The sequence below is a fragment of the Crocodylus siamensis genome, chromosome 1, assembly GCF_052110815.1.
Source record: "Crocodylus siamensis isolate JL-2025a chromosome 1, ASM5211081v1, whole genome shotgun sequence".
Lineage (NCBI taxonomy): Eukaryota > Metazoa > Chordata > Crocodylia > Crocodylidae > Crocodylus > Crocodylus siamensis.
Window position 1 is genome coordinate 78,879,367 of NC_143395.1, and position 21,391 is coordinate 78,900,757.

Consider the following 21,391-nt stretch of genomic DNA (forward strand, 5'->3'; position numbering starts at 1 on the left):
ATTGTAGTGTCCCCTATACTCCCTGGTTTATACATGTTATGTTCCCAGTACTGTTTTCTCATTAAAAGGTATATGGTTAAGTCCCAATTGGTGATCTGGCTCTGCTCTATTGGGGAAGGAGGGTCCCTACACCCTACACAGCACTTGTGCACTGCTCTGATGCCTTCAGTTGGAGAGGGGGTACCTCTTGGAGTACCACCCAGGTTACATGTGCCACTACAAGCACATGCCCCCTGCATGTGTGGATACAGCCAAAACTGCAAGGTCAAAAGAAAACAACAAAAATTATGAATTAAAAGACTAAAGAGTATGATATATGAAGAAAGGATGAAAGAATTGAAATAGCTTACTATAATAAAAAGAAAAGTGAGAGGGATTTGATAACAGTCTTCAAATTCCAAAAAGGTTATTATAAAAAGAATGACAATCAGTTGCTCTCTATATCTACCAGGGGAGAGCTTAATTTTATGCTTAAAAGTGCAGCAAGGGACATTTAGATTAGTTGTGAGAAATAATTTTCTGACTATGGGAGTGGTAAAACACCTAGAAAGGTTGTGGCATCTCTTCATTAGGCTTTTTTAGGTACAGGTTAAACAAACATTTGTCTGGTTTAAATAGAAATTATCCTGCCTTTCATAGATGACTGTACTAGATGAGTTCCTGAGGTTCCTTCTAACCCATTTTTCTATGCTATGATTACTGGACACCATATTTTGTTAATAGTTTCAGTTCTAGTATTTGCACTTCAAAAAATTGGAAAGTGTCCATAAAAATACTTCTGAGATTGTGAAAACCTGCATTATATTAAGGAACTAAAGAAAATCAATTTATTTAGTTTGTCCAAGAGAACGTTAAGGAGGATGCAATTGTACCTTGTAAAAATCTATTTGGGAAAAAGATTTATCATAGTAGAGGATGTATTCATCTAATGAAGACCTAGCACGGTTTTAACAAAAAACCTAAAAAATTCACGGTAGAAATAAGGGACTTTAAAAAACAAAAAAGCAATAAGAGCAAATAACTATTGAACAGTTATGTGGGGATGTGCTGGATTCTCTATCACTTGACATCTTTAAATGAAAATTGGGCATGTAATTCTCATACTATTAAAGTTGATGGAGTCATTATGGCCTTGATGCTGGAGTTACTAAGGGAAATTCTTCAGCTGACATTATGCAGAATATCACAGTAGATGATCATCTGGCTCTCTCAAAATTTATCTTCCCTTCACTTCCTCCTGTTGCCAGAGTGACATTGATACATTTTGTATCATTAGGCCCAGCTTAATATGGTGATCCAGATGCATTGTGATATGAAAAATATAAATAAATGTAAAATAAATACTTATTTTTTATTTTAACATTAAAACAATCTACAACTATGTAGAACATGGAAATCCAATCAATTTTGTAATCTTGGGGGGCTGGGGATGTAGAATCAGAGTCCAATGATTTTCAGAAACGATTTGCGATATTTGGTACCTTGATTTTAGGGAATCCAGTTTGAGACTAAAGCATAGGTGGGTCTAGGATTTTGAAAAGGTGTGTGGGAGGGTGCAGATGGTACCCATCAACCCATATCATAGAATCATAGAAGTCGGGTCGGAAGGGACCTTGTAGATCTTCAAGTCCAACCCCCCGCCTGGGTGGGAGAAAAAACTGGACTCAAATGAGTCTAGCCAGGTAGTCATCAAGCCTCTTCTTAAAGACCCCCAGGGTAGGAGCCAGCATCACTTCCCTAGGAAGTTGGTTCCAGCTCCTAGCCACCCTAACTGTGAAGTAGTTCTTGCGGGTGTCTAATCTAAATCTACTCTCTAATAACTTGTGTCCATTGTTCCTTGTCATACCAGGGGATGCTAGGGAAAACAGTGTCTCCCCTAAACCTTTCTGGTCCCCCCTAGTGAGTTTATAGACAGTCACCAGGTCCCCCCTCAGCCTTCTCTTGTGAAGGCTAAACAAGTTTAGGTCCCACAGTCTTTCAATGTAGGGTCTGCCCTGTAGTCCCTGGATCATGTGGGTGGCTCTCCTCTGGACCCTTTCAATGTTGTCCACATGCCTCCTGAAATGGGGCGCAGCACATAATATAACACAGCACAGATTTTTTCTTCCAGTAAAAAGAAACTAGAAGCTTTACTAATACACTAGGGGTCTAGGATAGTATTATTCAGTTTAACATCAAAGCAGAAACAAATATAATAAACAAGCTAAAACCAGTCTGCAGGGCCGTAAAGAGCTAAATTACCAGGAGCAGCTAACAGACAGCAGAACTGCAGAAGAATTGCTCACTTGATTAGTGGAACATCAAGAATATTAAAAAGGAGAAAGGGTCATTACACCTGTGGAATGAAGAGTTTAGAAGGTATCAGGTAGATTTTAATGAACCATTAATTCAACTGACACTCGCTGCTGCCTGAACAGAAATGCTGTGGCCACTGATAGGCAGTTAGTTTTACAGTTTGGGCAGAGCAGGAATCAAGGACTGGGTGCAGCTGCACCAATGCAGCCCCTTGGATCTGCACCTAGACAAAAGGCAGTTACTTTTTCAGATGTAAAGCAAAGAGAGAATTACACAGCATTCATATCCACATTTCTATTACATATCAAGAACCATTTTAGAATTTATTTAAAATTCTTGATGCATATAGACAACATGTTTTGCTTGGTTGTGTGTGGAGGACAGGATTGGATGCACAGAGAGAAAAACTTGTTTTTTATATTTTAAATAGTCTTAGGATTTTTGACATAGGGCTTAGAAAACATTTACTTAGCTTTCCTTGAGTGTGGATGATCATCAAGCAGGGTTTCCTAGGAGGTAGCATTTGTGGGGAATGATTACTGGTACAGCTATGAGGTTCATTTAGATGCCTCCACAAATAAATGAACTTTGAAGTTGTCAGTCTTTTCAAGTTAAACCTACAGTAACAGAGCCATTGTCCTTCATCCCCTCCCCTCCCTGCTCTCCTCCTCTCATTACTAACAGCAACATGTTGTAAGACAAATCACTGCTGAGATTTTATCTTTTCTAATCAGTCTCTGAACTCTACATGTAACAATTTATTTGTTTTTCATAAAATACTTATAGAGCTTCAGTGGTATCAGGTACCCAGTCTTCAATGGGTTGGTTGGTACTTGATGTCATTGGTTTCAGAGCTATTCAGTGTGAATAATGTCTGGTCCTTTTTTATTTTAATTGCTGGAATGGCTGTGGATATAAGTTGCTCAACACAAAAGGGTGACAAATAATGATGAAAGACACTAGAGTGCTCTCATGTGTAGCTTGGACCAGAAGGAGAAAAGAGATTATTGCAGCTGAACTGGTCACATGGAATTTGCTGGACCTTCCTCCTCCCACCCCTTCAAAACCCTCTCCGGGAATAGTGTTCTTACAAGCTAAGAAAGACACAGTTGGCACAAAAAAAATTGATCCCATTAACAATGACCTTTAGAATTTTCAAGGACATAACACTGCTTTTGTGAAGTGTAAACAGATGCATTGTTAAATAGTTAAAGGACAGAATAGCTCCTAGATCTGTCATTTACCTCCTTATGAACTACAGCGCCAAACTGTAAAGAGCAAGGAGAAACGACAGCAGCATGATTATACAGTTAGAGAGACAAATACTTATGTTGGTCCTGGTAGCGATTGATATTTCTATTATATTTTTAATTAACATTTTAATCCTTTAAAATCATTTTAATCCTTGGGAAGCATGTTACATAGTGAAATCGTTGCTATGAAAAGTGTCAAATAGATAATAGCTGAAATTAATGGTTTTGTGATATATCAAGTTTTCAAATTGTTCCTTTATTAAAAGAGCCTGACATTTTTCATTAGAGCAAGCTGGAATCTCTGAACAAAAAGTAAGTGTGTACCCCAGATTATAAAATGTTTAACTATTTGCATGATAAGGTCCTGGTCTTGTTTTTATGTTTGAAACAGTTGCCAGTTGACTAGATAAGTATCTTTTGTGTTAGTAGCTCTGAGCATAAACCAAGGTGTCCTGATCTCCTCCTCCCGCTTCTCCCTCTGTTTTTGTGCAAGCTCTTTGTAGACTTCAAAGGCCTTTCCCATGTATCAGCATTCCTTGCCCTTTGAAAACCCAGGTCTGTGCTGTGGGGGTTCACTGTGCACTGCTCTCCACTATGATTATTGTACACTGATACCAATGGCTGTTGCTGCTTGTTCTTGCCTCACAGTGTCATTGGCAGTTTTTTAATTTAAGCAGTTAGAAGCAACCTCTGAAAGGTTGTAGCTCATAATAGGATAAATAACTGTGTGTATAATTGTGCAAACACTTCAGCAAGTAGCTACTCGCTGCAAGAGACCTTGTTTTTAGACCTTCCTTTCAAAACACGTGCACTCTCTCTCTCACACACAACACGCACATTTTTGTTTTTGTTGGGGGTTTTTCTCTCATTCATATTGCTAGTTTATGACTTTTCTTGGTCAAGTTATGTTAATCGTACCTCGTTAGCAGAGAAAAAACACAAGCCACACAGCTACAGAGGCTATCAGTAGCAGTGCCAGAGACAAAATGAAAATCCGATATAAGAAACGGTGTCGACACTTTGAACTTAGTGTCAATGGAATTTAAGGACTCAACCTTTAATTAAGACCACTCTCAGCTCTCAGTTTCACAACCTTGCAGGATTGGGCCCATTACTACTAAATTAGAATAATTAGTAATTACTAATTAAGGTTTTAAAGAGCTAAGGGTTTGGGTAGTGTGTATATATTGCACAACTTGAACAAAATCTGCTTCTGTATTGTTATTATCATCCTTATATATTGACATTATGCCCACTGCTAAGTTGCCTGGCTTCTCTATGGAAATCTCAATATTTTACTTAGAGGATCATGATGTGCACATTTTTTTTCTTTGCTGTTCATGATGCGTAAATGTGTCACTGGCTTTTTCTGTTAGAATAAGAGCTGCTAAAGAAGGGTCCTCAGCACATATGCTGAAGTTGTAGCCACAAAAAGTTGAAAAAATGAAGCTAGAATACTAGACTGGCCAATATTAGGACTGTACGTGTATAAAATATTTGCAGTGAAAAACTTACCTGCGAACATGGCATCTTTTTTTTTTTGTTTCTTCACAAAGAAAAGTCAGATGATATACTTCAAAATACTAACTAAAGGTTTTCAAGATTTGGGATACATTAATTAAGAATTTGAGTGACTTTCAAATCAATACTATGTTGGGGAAAGGTAGTAGAATAATCACAGGAAAGTCCGTCTCCTAATGATTGTCTATTGATAGTGAAGGTTGGTCTTGTGACTAAGATACTTAACTGGTACTCAGGAAGTCTGGGTTCATTTTCTGGCTCTGCCACCAACTTTCCATGTGACCTTGGCCAAATCAATCTCTCTGTGCTTGTGTTCATCTATAAAATGGAGGCTCCTGTTTTCTTGCCTTTCATCTGCCTTCTTGATTTATGCTGTAAACTCTTTGAGACTCTTCTTAAATGTATATCAATCTCTAGGCTCAGTGGTTCTCAGAACTCTGTTATGGCCTTTATGAGCAACTAGTTGAACACAATAATTTCCTTTAGGAATAATTTGAAATGCAAGACTTTGAAGACAAAGGGACGGATCCCCACTTGGCGTAAATCCCTTACTACTTAAATGGCTCTTTAAAACCTGATCCTGTTCCCATTGAAATCAACAATAGTTTTTGCCATTGACTTAAGAGCAGGCTCAAAGTGCCAGTCATAGCCGGTGATACTATTTGTATTACTTCTAAAGAAAGAACTGATTAACTTAACAGCTAGCCAGGTAGTCCATTGCAGCTATGTTCCAGACTGCCTCAACTTCAATTTAGTTTCTTAGTGAAGCTGTTGGGTTTGACCCTGGAAAACTGAGCTGGTTCAAGGTGCTGGTTAACATGGAGATCACCGTTCTACTCGTAGGAGGTGCTGTAGTAGTTGCAATCAGTGGAAGCGCTAACAGCCCCAGGTTTAAGCTGGAGGGGGCAGACAGCAGGTTGTTTTCGGTGAAGGGTCATTAACTCGGGAACTCAGTGCTCTCTACCCTTTCAGGGTCAATTTGTTGACTTTCAGGCCACACTACAAGGTCTACTTATTTTCCCAGGCTATCTTTTTGGAGTGAGGTGGAAGTTTTCATGGGCAGGGGAGAGGGAGGAGGAAGGTGAGAATAAAATGAACAAAGTGTTTGAGGTGGTGCCCCAGCTCTGTTTGTGGACCCTGAACTGCTCTGCATGTGTGTATAAGATATGAAAGATGCCTGGTATTAAATAGAAGTTGCTGAGAAGTCAGAATCAGTACACGAAGTAGTATTTTTATATTTTGGCTAAGAATGAAATATGCCGTCATTAAACAGAAGCACCATTAGCAGCCACGTTCTAAATGAACCCATTTTTGCATTGGAATCAGAGAAAACTTGTAATCATGTTAGAGAATAAATGAATCTATTTCTTTTCTACAAAAGTGCACATAAAAACGGGAACTACTGATCCACCTTAATTAAATGTCTACTTCCAGTAATATACTAGGTAAAGTTTACCTCTGCCTAAACATCTAAATCAAGTGAGGGGAGGGTTTCATTCCCAGCAAGGAACTCTCTTCTCTCCACTACAGAGCCTCGCATTTTCTCCTTCTGTTCCGCGTGCAGCAAAAGAAATTTGAGGGGCTGAAAAACCCCTGTGCTCTTTCTGTTGTTATCTCTCCCAATGTGTTACATGTTCCAGTAAAGAGTACAGGCACTGAAACCAAGCACAAAAATCAAAATGGATTTTACTACGCCTTCGGTAAACAGCATGGCACAAAAGTCCATTGTGCAATGAGATAGCTGCAAAGATGAATGGAATTGTCTGTCATTGAGGTGATTGTTGAGCTAGTCACCATTGGATCACAGTCTAGGCCTGAATTCCTTTATGGTTCATCAGGGCCTGTTGGTACCACAGAAAGTGTCATGATCCTTTTTTTCACTAGGGCCAGATGGTGTCCTTTTTGAGGCCTTCCTAATGCCCAGTTTTCCACATGTAAAACTCCTGGGAAAATGACCTAACTCACAGCTGCTTAGTGAGGCTTGAGCAGATCTTTAGAAAGACTTCTGTCAGAAACAGGGAGATTGTACCACTCTCCAGAAAAAGGGGGAGGCTGCTGCCAGAGACGTATCGATTCCAAACGATATTTACACCAAAATCCCAATTTGCATTGTGATCGTGAATCTGTAGGTTTGCATTGTCGGCGATTGAAAAGGTAAGTTACAAAAGCAGCTAACTGCCAAGATTGCCTGTTGTTTTGGGAGCAGGAGTTTTCCCTGCCTTGTGAGCAGATGGTGTGAATAAGAACATAGAAAGTGGTCCAGAAGGGTCGAGAAAGGACAAAAAGTGAAAGATTCCCCAGATAGCTGCAAGACGCCTGGGGAGAGGGGAGGGACCCATGCGTAAAAAGGGGTTAGAGAAAGTGGAAACTTTTGATGTGTATGGGGTTGTATTTACCAGTGAACTGAATGATTCCCAGAGCATAAGCAGTTACTGCAGGTATGGTATTTAGAAAGCAAGAAGCCTCTTCTGTTAATAAAATAATACTGAACCAATGGAATAGGTGAAAGGAGCAGCCTGATACACCTGAAAAGCTTTTGTAGTTTTTTTTCCTCCCTCTTCAGCCAAGAGCATTAGCAATAATTATCTCTATCACTACCTATATAGCTTTTAGCCACTGACCTCTTAGCCTGACTACCATATCCCTGCATTTCCTTGTAGGGCAGCATTGTGATTTTTTTTGTTTGGTTTTGTTTTGGTTTTTTGTTGTGGGGGGTTTTTTTGTTGTTTTTTTTTGTATTTTAGCCAGTGCATTTTTTATTTCAGGCTTATGAAATCTTATTTATTGGTCCTTTGCAACTTAAGCACTTTTTGTTTCCCATGTTAAATTTGTTTAGCCTGTCAGCATATCTGGAGATGTTTAAAACCATATACTCACAGGAGAGTTGTGTTGTGTTTTTCCCCACAAGCTCTCCAAGAACACTTTTAACAAGTCTCTTTTTTTTAAATAAAATGCAAGTGCCAGTATTAAGACTTAACTTTAATTTATTGGCTGCGCAATAATTTTAATTCTTGCAAAATTAAGTCCATTGTCTCTGTGTGTTTATTTGTATGCTGGGATTACAAAAAGTACTTGTCACATTTATATCCTGGACCTTGTGATTTAAGGTGATAGAGCTGATTAAAAAAACATTTTCCTAGGAAATATTTTAAAGAGTTTTTTCTCATGAAATGTTCTGATTTTTTAATTAACTACTGAATCTGAAAACTGGGGAAAAAACTTATAAAAACTTATAGGCTTTCTTTTAAAAACATCATTTTTAGCTAGAAACTTTCATTAATTTTTTTTTTTTAAATAATGACTGCATTTTTAACAGCAGAATTCTATTTTCAGTTCTTTCAAGAAAACTGATACCAAACCAGAGGCTATTTTTTGTTTTGGGCAAAAGTCCTGGTTTTACTACATAAAAATTGACATTACCTACTACTTATGTCATAAATGTGGAATCACTTGAAGGCAGCAGCAGGTCTGGGTGCAAAAGTATCATATTTTACTTTCCTACAGCTTTATGCTGCTTATTAAGACAAAAACTTAGAACTGTTGCAGAGAATACAATGAGGGTAAAGGAAGAAGACAATGTGAAAAAAACACATCATTTTTAGATTTTTCAGTGGTTGTTAAAAGAATAAAAATGGAGGAAATATATATATTGACCTTAACAGTTACTGTGAAAAAGGTCATTTCTCAGTTCTGCCTGGGTGTGAAACTTAAATAAAAAATACGCAAGCTGAAAGTGCTTGGCCATCATAATTCCAGAGCATCTGCCTTTGACCCAAAACCCACTGACATCCATGAGCTTCATTTCTCTTTGGTAACTTGCAGATTATCGATTTTATCGTTTGCCTGACATTTCACAGTGCATTGCCTCACTTACAGAAATGTTCAGCATTTAAGCTGTGATGTGAACTGTCATAAAGTGAGGTAACATTCCATAAAATCCTAAGGGGAAAAACGCTTTGAGATTCAGTCCAACTTGGAAGGACTGTAGTTTTTCTCAAGCCATTCTACATTCTCTCACCCTGAAATAAAAACACATTTCAGATGAAACCAAACAGTTTTAAATAAAGACTCTTCCTACGAAAAAGTGGTGGGGGAAACGTAATATTTCCATGTAATATATGAATGCATATTTTCATCTAAAATCATAAATGCCCCAAAAATAATCTTGCTTGCTTTAGTTCGGGTTTAGCATAACATTCAAGTTCTACACAAGCAGCTTGTGATTTATATTTTTAATTTAGTAATTTCCCTTTTTTAAAAAAAAAATTTCCTTATCACTGAGCCAGAATGCCCTCAGAAGAAGAGGCAGAGACACCCTGCATGTATTTAGGATCTGTGTCTTGCAACAGAAGGAGCCCAAGAAAGAGAACCAGCATTTCTCCTGCTGGGTCAGTCACATGCAGTCAGGCTTTTACATAGAACTAGCCTTCTGTCTCCTTCCTTTCATAGACAGAGTAACATTTTGTAGTGACACAAAGAAATTCTTCCCACTCCTGATTATAAAGACCCACAGCACTAGATCCTCTTTATCAACTGCTCTTTTCTTATAGGATATGATATATTTTATTTACATATGAATTGATGGGTTTGTCAGACAAACTTGGAAAGCTCAGCAGTCCATAAGACCAGAAATCCCTCAAGTTGCAATTGTTACTGAAACTTTAAAAAAAAGCTATCACATTGCTTTGATTTACTCTCTATAATCTATTCCCAATCCATTGTAAAGGTTGTAGCAGTACTAAACTCATTAATTATGATGTTGTTTGCCTAATTTTGTTGCTGCTGGGGGTGAAGAGAAACAGTCCAATTGCAACTGAATTATAACTAGAATCCATTAAAGATAAAATCACAGCATTGAGCCACAGATTTTCTATCAACTCAAATAAAATACTTTAGACTTAGATGTCATTGCAATGTATGCAAAATGTCAGAATGCATGTAGCCATACATGTACTGTACTAAGCTTGTTAAACCTCTTCTACCAGTACTAATCAACAAACAAGTGTACTTATACATGGTCTGATCCTAAATATATATATAGTCAAAGTATTCCTAGACTTAGTTGTAGTTCCTTGTACTTCCCGTGTGTTTGTATTAGCAGTATGTAGCTTACAAGGAGAACTTTGTCTGTGGCAACCCTGGATTTAGTGGAAGCCACAACAAAGATGAACAAGGAGGAGGGTCTCTTGCTAAATGAATTTGTTTCCTAGTCCCATCTGGGCCACGTGGGGTTCTGCAAACACTCTACATTATATTCTAGGAACAAATTCTATTTTATCCCTCTCTCAAGTGTTTTACCTTGCAACTACTTCTACTAGGAATTCAGGATGCTGCCGCCCCACCTTGAAAAAAGACTTTTTTCTTTTGTATACTATACGAGGAACCTTACTTTGTTATATGAGGCCTATATCTGCATCATCCTGAGATACGGAAATTCATTCCAGCCAAATTCCTGGAGTGACCAGGAATAACGGTCACAAGCTGGCAGAGGGTAGGTTTAGGTTAGATATCAGGAGGCGCTACTTCATGGTCAGGGCGGCTAGGGTCTGGAACCAGCTTCCAAGAGAAGTGGTGCAGGCTCCTACCCTGGGGGTGTTTAAGAGGAGGTTAGATGAACATCTAGCTGGGGTCATTTGACCCCAGTATTCTTTCCTGCCATGGCAGGGGGTCGGACTAGATGATCTGCTCAGGTCCCTTCCGACCCTAGAAACTATGAAACTATGAAAAAAAAACCCAGCACATGTAATTCAAGTATAACTAAATCCCATGTTAGGACACAGCGCATATATCTGTCCATACTGTGCTTTTGATTTGAAATGGTAAGAGTGGAGTAGGTGCAATATTAACTCCATTTTGTACTCTTTTACCCCTATGCAGACTACAATTAAACACGGTTCTTCTGACTGCAGGAAAAAGCTTTTCTGTATCAAAACTGCTCTGCTTTGTGAAAAAGGATAGCTACCTATCTCCAAATGAAGCCCTGGTGGATTGCATTTTATGGTTATCTACAGTAGCCTAATTATAGATAGCAGAAATAGGACCTTGCTTGAGTGTTGCTCCAGATCCTCTCAAACTTTGAGGAATATTTAAATGAATTTACTGAACTCACTTGCTCTGTTATGATGCCTATTGATGTAATATGTAAGCACCTCTCAGAAAACCTCCCCTCCCTTCTCAGGAAGTCTGGTATCTAAATCCTCTGTGATAAGATAGTTACCTACGTAATTTGAAAAATACATACCTATAACCACTCATTTCTGATCTTCTTGTGTCCAGTCACCATGTTCACATTCGTATCCAAAATCAAGCTCAATCTGCTGCCTTAGTAAAGTCTTAGATGGTGCCTGGTTCTGCCAAATGTGGCTGGCCAATAGGTGTTCTCTAGTCTAAAAGTTTCCTCTACATTCTTCCACACATGTAGTGTCCTGGGCACCACACTTTAACAAGGACATAGACAAGCTTGAAAGAGTCCAAAGAAGAGCCATCCGTATGATCAGAGTGTTACACAGCAAGCCATACGAGGAACGGTTGAGGGACCTGGGACTCTTCAGCATGAAGAAAAGGAAGCTGAGAAGGGACCTGGTAGCAGCTTACCCCTACACCAGGGGAGTACATCAAAGGCTTGCTGAGCAACTAAGAGTAACGGCCACAAACTTCTGGAAGAACAATTCAGGCGTAACATTAGGAAAAACTTCTTCACAGTCAGGGTGTCCAGACTGTGGAATAAGCTCCCTCCAGAGGTGGTCCAATCACCTACCCTGGAAGCCTTCAAGAGGAGACTAGAGAGTCACCTTGCTGGGGTCATCTGACCCCCAGTTATCTTTCCTGACTGGTGCAGGAGGCTGGACCCGGTGATCTTCCAAGGTCCCTTCCGGCTTTACAATCTATGAATCTATGAATTTGCACATGGTGTTTACATCATTAGAAGTATCCCCACAGCTCAATGTTAATTTTCATCTTACCAACCCCCTCTCTGGAGGCGTTCAGAAGTTTTTCCTTCTTGGCCAATGACACTCTGTGCCTGCAGGTAGGTGTTTGGCAGTTCTAACATTCATCCTAAATTCCTCCTCCCTCATCTGTGGTCATGATTCCCACATGTTTACTCAGGTGGCTGTTAGTGTTTCATCTAATTGATACATTGTAACAAGAACCTTTTCCACAATTTTAGTTTTTTAGGAGCTACAATGTGGCCATATAGTCTCCCATCTTTGATCTCCCGGATGACTTTCAATTTTGCTTGCTGCTGCTCTCTTGATGTCTGGTGAGGCAATTCTGGGAAGTAAGTGGAAACTTAACACATGCAATTTTGGTTCAGTGCAGTGTTGAGCTTCTTTGCATGTACTGATCTGCTCCAAACCAGACATACATATTCACATCTTTTAGAAATTAAATCAGGTTCTGAATTTCATAGTTTGAACCCTATCTCTATGAGATGAAACCAAGCAAAATGCTAGATCTAGAGTCTCTTAAACCATTTGAGTGATTTCATAGCCATGAACACAACCTCACACTAAGTTGATCAATCAAATGGACCTATACTCATCCACTTGTCATTATAAAGAGGGTCCTTTGGGAACACAAAGCTAAAAACAGATTAGTGAGTGCTAGTTTCACAAGGAAGAGTACAAGGAAGAAATTCCAACACATAGCATTCCATGTGTTGGAATATGCATTTTTTCCAATAACCCCTACCTAAATTTCTCACTCCATGGCACATGTAGTTTGTGGTATCACAAACCTCTTTGTGGCATTACAAACCACATGCACTGCATGTTAAATCATGTGCAGTGCTGCTAATTTGTAGCACAGAGGACAACATTTACTACCAGAATTTCCCAGTAGCAAAAAAACCCCGGGGGAAAAAAGTAGTGCAAAACACACCAAAATAACATGTGCTGAAACAAACACAGAGACAAGGGAGCAGCCAGTTGACTAGGGCACATACCCTGTGCCCCAGCAGCGACACCCCTCCTCTTCCTTCCCCACCATCACAACACATGGAGCCCAGTCAGAACAACACACTGGGAGCCAGGAGGAGCTGAGTATGTTCAGTTTGCTCACAGCCGAACAATGTGTCCTTCAACAAAGCACACGTGCAAGGGTGTGTACTGCGGCACTAAGTCGTGGCACAAATTTGTGCTGCTACTATTTGTGCCACAGCAAGCATGCACCCCTGCTTGCCTGAATGTGGCCTGTGTGTATATAGAGGGAATTTTATTTCTATGCTGTGGGCAATTCATACCAGCTGAGCTAGTGAATTCTCCCTGTCACACATCAACTTCAACTGTCAGCTGAGTGGGCCAGGTGCAGAGTGGAGATGATCCTAAGTATCTAGAGGAGGGAAAAAATAAGTTGAAGGACAAAGAGAGGAATGGCTGGGGTAGATTAGTTCAAGCTGATGCACACTTCTTAGGGACTATAGGAATAGAGGTCACAACTTTTATGCAGCCCCAAGTTTGCAGAGGCCAAAACAGGTCCAGCAGCCCATGAATTGGGGAGGTACAAATCACTTCAGTGACTGCATGTGCATCACAATGAATCTCAGCTACAGTTTTCTAGCCACTGTTTTATTTACCTAATATCAAGGGGTGTTACCATGTGCTCCAATCAAGTTGTGTTTGTTATGTATGAAAAATGTTCTCTTTGAAAAGCATATAATTCACTGGTTAATCTCGGTCAAAACAAATGCAGGTTATCACAAGCATTCAAAGAAATGTGTATATGTCTATATTTATATCCTTTCTCAGAGGGATACACAAAGCACTACAGATTGACCTAAACCTAAAGCACAGCCATAGGCACCTCAAAATTTAGGGGGTCAAACTTCATGAGTACATTCACTGATCTTGCTAATGGCTCAAAGAAAATTCTGGGTCTAAACATCTCCGGAAACTTGAAAAAAGTTTTATTTCATAACTGAACTTTGCAACTTCGGTCTATCGCTACTGGATGATGTGGAACTGGTTTTCCCCTCACACTGATGTAAATGACCAGTGAATGCATTGAAGTCAACACAGTGACCCTGGTGTTACAGCTAGTTTGAGCAGAGAATCAGGTCCTGTGAATGCATTTGATGGCAGATCCTCCTTTGGCTCAGTACGGTTTATGCATTCAAGTTAAGACTCTCTGCATTGCCTTTCTACAACAAATAAATGCCCCTTCCTGCTTGATAACCCATCGTCTTGGTATCTTGGCCAAGTGGAGAGCTCCTGTCTAAGTTCATCAAAACACAAAGTTTGATTTGAAATTTCATAACGTACTTACATGTCGCTCACATCCTTCTGTTGAGCAAAATTGATCTTTTTTTCCCCTCATTTCCTGGGCAGATTGCATTTGGTCCATGAGTAAACATAGTGCTGCTGCCCCCTCTTCCCAGGCTTTCTAATGAGAATGTGCTGTCTGATCAGGTGCATGCACTCTGCTGTCATTTGCAGCCTGACCTGCAGGTCAGAGGTGATTTGAGCAGGCCCGGGGATGCATACAAATCACATCCTCTTGTCTGTCTGTTTTGTTGACTGGTTCTCCTCAGGGTCATGGCTATCTTAAGTAGCAGCCTGAAGGATAAAGTGTGCCCTGTCTGAGCTGTAAAACTTTGACTTTGGACCAATTGCATCTGACACACAGCAGCATGAGGTTTGCTTTAGCCTTTGGATTCAGAACAAATCACTGGCTATCAATAGCTGATAGTGACATGCAGTTTACTGAATGTCTCCTTTTCTCTGGCAGCTGTATATTCTTTGGGAAAAAATGAATGTGTTTTTAAGTTTCCTAGGTCATGTTTTAAATATTATAGCACATGCATTTTTTAAATTCTGTTTGAAAGTAAGTACAGTTACCAAATAAATAGGAAGAAAACATTTATTCTCCTTATGTGAGATTGCTCCAGGGCTCCTGAGGTTTGTGTGGCACATGGTACAAAGAAAAGTTTGTATCATGGAATAAAGCTGGAAAACTTACCCTCTTAAACAGTGCAATTTAGTATTTGTTTGTTTCTTTAAAATCCTTCAGAATGTGATGGACAAACAGCCTTGCAGAAGGAAACTTTCTCTCTCTTTCTCTCTAGCCACAAGGATGGCATATGCAGTTTCTCAGTCAATATGAGTATACCTACAGCACTGCACTTCTGTGACTGTAGGGTGGCATAGAAATACACATGCTGCTTTGGGTACTAGTTGCAGTCTAGGGCTAGGGACAGACATTCAAAAAACCTGAATTGATTCAATTTTGGCAAGTTGGTCTAACCTGGCCAGGCTGAACCAGTTTGTAACTAGACAGACATTCTCTCTGGACTGAGGAAATTCAGGCAGATTCATGCAGTGGCTCAGGCTAGAAACGAGGAACACTAGAGCAGCCCTCCCTTCCATTGTACTATGCTGAGCGGGGGGGGGGAGAAGGGGGGGCATGGCCAGGCCCCGGCAGGCTCTCATTAGGGAGGTCTGCCTGCACCATCCCAGGCTTTTCATAGAATCATAAAATCAATGAGTGGGAAGGGACCTAGACAGATCATCTAGTCCGACCCCCTGCCATGGGCAGGAAGGAGCACTGGGGGGTGGCAGGGGTCATAGGACCCCAGCCAGGTGCCTATCTAGTCTCCTCTTGAAGATTTCCAGGGAAGGTGAGAGCACCACCTCTCTGGGAAGCCTATTCCAGGCTCTGGCCACCCTTAGTGAAGTAGTTCTTCCTAATATCCAACCTAAACCTATCCTCCCTCAGCTTGTGGCCGTTGTTCCTGGTGACTCCAAGGGGGGCCCTGGTGAACAGACTTTCCCTGAGTCCCTGCTGCTGGCCCCTGATAAGGTTGCAGGCAGCCACAAGATCCCCCCTCAGTCTCCTCTTGCAGAGACTGAAGAGATTCAGGTCCCTCAGCCTCTCCTCATAGGGCTGGCCACGGGGGCCCCCAACCATGCGAGTGGCCCTCCCCTGGACCCTCTCCAGGTTCTCCACGTCCCTCTTGAAGTGCGGCGCCCAGAACTGGACACAGTACTCCAGCTGTGGCCTGACCAGCACCGCATAGAGGGGGAGCAAGACCTCTCTGGACCTGTTAGTGATGCCCCTGTTGATACATGGTAGGGTGCGGTTGGCTCTGCCTATTGCTTCATCGTATTGGAAACTCACATTCATCCTGAAGTCAATCCTGACTCCAAGATCCCTCTCTGCCTCTGTGCTGCTGAGAGGGTCAGCCCCTAACCCATAACCATAATGCTAGTTCCCTCTCCCCAGGTGCAGCACTGCACTTGTCCTTGTTGAACTGCATCCTGTTCAGATCCGCCCACTTCTCCAACCTATCGAGGTCTGCCTGGATGCGGTCCCTACCTGCTGGTGTATTCACTTTACCCCACAGCTTGGTGTCATCAGCAAACTTGAACAGGGTGCTCTCTGCATCCTCGTCCAGGTTGCTAATGAAGATATTGAACAGCACCGGCCCAAGGACCGAGCCCTGGGGGACTCCACTGCCCACACCCTCCCAGGTTGACATCGACCCGTCCACCACGATCCTCTGGGTGCGCCCATATAGCCAGTTTGCCACTCATGTGACTGTGCATTCGTCAATGCTGCAGTCCCTCAGCTTGCCCACCAGAATTGGGTGGGACACTATGTCGAAGGCCTTTTGGAAGTCCAAGAAGATGACATCGACTTCCTCCTTCATATCTAAGCTCTTTGTTACCTGGTCATAGAAAGAAACCAGATTAGTCAGGCAGGATTGGCCTGGCACAAACTCGTGTTGGTTACCCCTCAACATCACTTCCCCTGCAGGGGTCTCACAAATGTAGCCCTTGATAATTTTTTTAAAGACCTTCCCCAGGATAGAAGTGCGGCTGACTGGCCTGTAGTTGCCAGGCTCTTCCTTCCTCCCCTTCTTGAAAATAGGGACCACATTGGCCCTTTTCCAGTCCTCAGGACTTGGCCCAAGCACCACGAGTCCTCAAACAGCCGTGCCAATGGCTCCACGATGACACCAGCCAATTCCCTCAGCACCCGCGGATGAAGGTCATCCAGGCCCGCCAACTTGGACACATCTAAGCCCTCCAGGTAATGCTTAACTAGATCTGAACTAACAGTCAGGGGATTCGCATCCTTCTTGGGCCTCTCTACACTGTCACCCGAGAGCACCCCATTGTCAGCAGACAGGAACACAGAGGCAAAGAACTTTTGAAGAGTTCTGCCTGCTCTCACGCATCCGTCACCAACTGCCCTGCCCTACCTCATAGGGGTCCAGTGTTACCCCGAGACTTCTTCTTGGTACCTATATACTTGAAAAAGGACTTTTTGTTATCCTTAATCCCAAAAGCTAATCTAAGGTCTAGTGCTGCTTCAGCCTTCTTTACCAAATCCCTACAAGCTCGGTTCAGGGAGGTGTTCTCCTTCTTTCTCCCTGCCCCCTGCTTCCACCGCTAGTACGCTTTTTTCTTTGCCCTCGGGCCAGCCTGGATATCCGCGCTCAGCCATGACGTTTTCTTGGACCCTTTTCCCACCTTCCTGTGCAGACGAATTGCATCCTGCTGCGCCTCAAGGATAGCCTCCTTGAGGCAGGATCACCTTTCCTGGACCTTATACTAGCTACACCCCGGGCTCCGAGTGCCTCCCTGACTACTGCCCTGAGCACATCGAAGTTCGCTTTCCTAAAGTCAAGCATTTGCACTGTGCTAGTTACCCTCCCCACCTTTCTCTGAATAGCAAACTGGATCATTTCATGATCACTGTCCCCTAGCCTCCCTTGTACTAGCACCTCCCCCAACAGGTCATCCCCAGAAGCTAACACCAGATCCAGTATGGCATTTCCCCTAGTGGGGATGAGTACCTCCTGCACCAGGTGTAGGTCCTGTATGCACATCAGGAACCTTCATGGAGTGGCTAGACCTGGCCGACTGCTCCTCCCAGTTGATGTCAGGGTAATTCATATCACCCATGACCACAACATCCTTTGCATGCACGGCCTCCCCAAGCTGCCTGGAAAATTCCAGATCCAGCTCTTCCTCCGGATGTGGTGGCCTGTCTTAAACCCCTACCACCAGATCTCTCTCCCCCACCCTCCTTGAAGTATGACCCACAGGGTGTCAGTTAAGCCTTCCTGTGGTCACATTTGGAAGGTAGAAGTGGTATTCTGTTCCCTAACACAGAACGCAACCCCCTCCCTTTTTTCCCCTTCCTATGTCTTCTAAACAACCTATAGCCCTCTATGTCTACTGCCCAGTCAAAAGTTTCATCCCACCATGTCTCCACTAGGCCAACCAGGTCGATTTTACTACTTGCAAGCAGGAGAGCATGCTCCTCCTGCTTGTTCCCCATGCTTCTTGCATTAGTGAAGAGACACCTTAATCCCCCTGAGAGAACCCTGGGCACCCCCCTTCCTGAGAGACAACTGTTCCCTTGGTATATACCTGAGCTCTTACCTGGGCAGGTCCTACACCTGGATGAGTTTTCTCTTCCTCCTGTGGATCCCCAAACCCCAATGAACTTAGTTTAAAGCCCGCTGGAGGAGGTCAACTAGCCTGTAAGAAAACAAACTCTTACCTTTGGGGGAGAGATGGAGACCATCACACCCCAGGACACCCTCTGCTCTGAAGTGTGGGTTGTGGTCCAGGAAGCCAAATCCGGCATGAAGACATCAACTCCAGAGGCACCAGTTCACCTCACGGATGCAGGCACTCTGCCACTCACGGCCTCCACTAACTGGGAGGAGGGATGAAAAGACCACTTGGGCCCCCAACTCTCTAAGCTTGGCCCCCAGAACCATGTAGTCATTCATGATCTGGTCTGGACTACTCTGGGCCTCATCATTGGTTCCCACATGGATGAGAACCATAGGATAGTAGTCGGAAGGCCGGATGAGGTCAGTGATCTTTCCTGTGACGTCCCCAGTCTTAGCTCCTGGGAGACAGTACACTTTTCTCACATTGGGGTCCATGTGGCGAATGGGTCCCTCCGTTCCTCTGAGGAGGGAGTCCGCTATGACGATGACCCGCCGTCTCTTCCTCTGGGTCACTGGATGATGCTCAGTTGGTAAGGATGCCAGTTTGTTGGATGAGAGCGTGGCTTCCTCCCTTCCTCCTTCCTCATGCCCAGTCTCCTCCAGCATTGCCAGAGCCACATACCTGTTCCCCAGTTGTACTGGGGTGACAGTTAACCCAACTACGTGCCGCTTGCGACACCGCCTGGCCCTGGAGGTGACCGTCCACCATTCACCTCCTGCAGACTCCTGGGTGGTGACAGCCTGAGGGCACAGGCCCTGCAGAGAGAGAAAGTACCCATCAATCTCATCCACTATGGCCCTGATCCCCCACAGCCTGCTCACCTCCGCCTGGAGCTCTCTCACCTGCCCCTCCAGTGTCGCAATCCTGGCACAGGTGGGACAGGTGAGAGAAGCCCCCACCTCCATGTCCCCCCTTGGCCCCAGGGACCAAGCCAGGCAGCCCCCACAGGCAGGTGGCCCCACCTGTGTGGAAGCCTCACCAGACCCTGGGCTAGGAGGCAGCCGTGGGGCAGGAGCCCTGGCTGCACTCCACATGACAACTCCCATGCTCTCACCCCCACTCACTTACTTGGAGATGACTGCTGCTGCTGCTGCTGCTGCCACCGTTGGCTCTTCTGCTGCCTGTGCCCTCTCACGCACCTCCCTGCACAAACTCTGGCATGCCCCTAAAGAACATGCCTCTTTGCACTCCCTGTTCATGCGGCTCAGGAGCACAGCTCCTTCCCAGCATGGCTAAATAGGGTCAGGCGGGGAAAGTGTCCCCTGCCTGATTGCCAGCACCTGGCCCCACTCGCTCCCTTCCGCCGGCTTACCTCCTCATTGCTGCAGCTGTCCCTCAGCTGCAGATCGCTGCTGCTGCTGCCTCCTCAAGGGTCGGGGGTTACTGGGGGCATATGTGCTCCCTCCGGCATCCTCAGCTGGCTGCTCAAGGAGCAGGAGTGTTGCCAGACCCCAGCCCCTTGCTAGCACTCTGAGGCAAGGAGGGGTGTGCAGTGCATGCATCTGTTTATGATTGGAGCTTTTCAATCTCCCTCCCTGCTTCTTTATACTGGCTACAGCGAACTGACAGGCAAGCAAGCCAGGAGGGGGCTGATAACAGTGTTTATCATGCCAACAGCAAAACAATAGCCTCTCTCCATTAGTTGAAACTCTTAAACAGTTTACCAGCTGACCTGTTGATTAGCCCCCAAAAGCCCTAGATGATCACTATTCTGTCTGCCTCTCCCAGTGAAATTGGAGAGATATACACACAGACACCCCACATGCCTAAGGTCCATGGGGTTGGGGTCTGTTTTCTGGGAGATGGGAGGGGGCAGGATGGGAGGATTCCTGCTTGAGCAGCAAGCAGCAAGGGAGGGGTAGGGCAGAGGGAAGCCAGGCAAACCCTACTGTGTCTCCAGTCTCTGCCAGAGTTGCAGCCAGTAAGCAGAAGGGAGAGGCCCGCTCTGCTGTGGAGCACAGAGCCCAGCCCAGCCCAGAGAGCATGCCAGGATGCTGGGGGAGTCTGATTTATCTTAAACAGGCAAGGGATCTGGGACAGACATTGAATAAACCAGTCTGAGCAAAAATGAGTTAAGTGTGATACTACCTTCAACCAGGTTTATCTCAAACTGGTTTCAGCCATTTTTAACTGATTTATGTTCCCTGAACATCTGTTTTGTTACAGGTTTAAACCAGTTTCTGATCACTTAAAAATGGTTTATGTGTAATGTCTGTCCCTAGCCTAGATAGTTTCATAGTTTCATAGTTTCTAGGGTCGGAAGGGACCTGAGCAGATCATCTAGTCTATGGCAGGAAAGAATACTGGGGTCAAATGACCCCAGCAAGATGTTCATCTAACCTCCTCTTAAACACCCCACTTCTCTTGGAAGCTGGTTCCAGACCCTAGCCGCCCTGACTGTGAAGTAGCGCCTCCTGATATCTAACCTAAACCTACCCTCTTATTCCTGGTCACTCCTGGTGGTGCTCGGGGGAACAGTGACTCCCCCAATGCCTGCTGATCCCCCCTGACTAGTTTATAACAGGCCACAAGATCCCCCCTCAGCCTTCTCTTTTGGAGGCTGAACAGGTTCAGGTCCCGTAGCCTCTCCTCATAGGGCCTGCCCTGTTGTCCCCTGATCATACGAGTGGCCCTCCTCTGGACCCTCTCCATGCTGTCCACATCCCTCTTGAAGTGTGGCGCCCAGAACTGGATGCAATACTCCAGCTGCGGCCTGACCAGTGCTGCATAGAGGGGGAGGATCACCTCTTTGGACCTGCTCAAGATGCATCTGTGGACGCTTGACAAGGTCCAATTGGCCTTCCTAACTGCCTCCCCACGCTGCCGGCACATGTTCATCCTGGAGTCAAT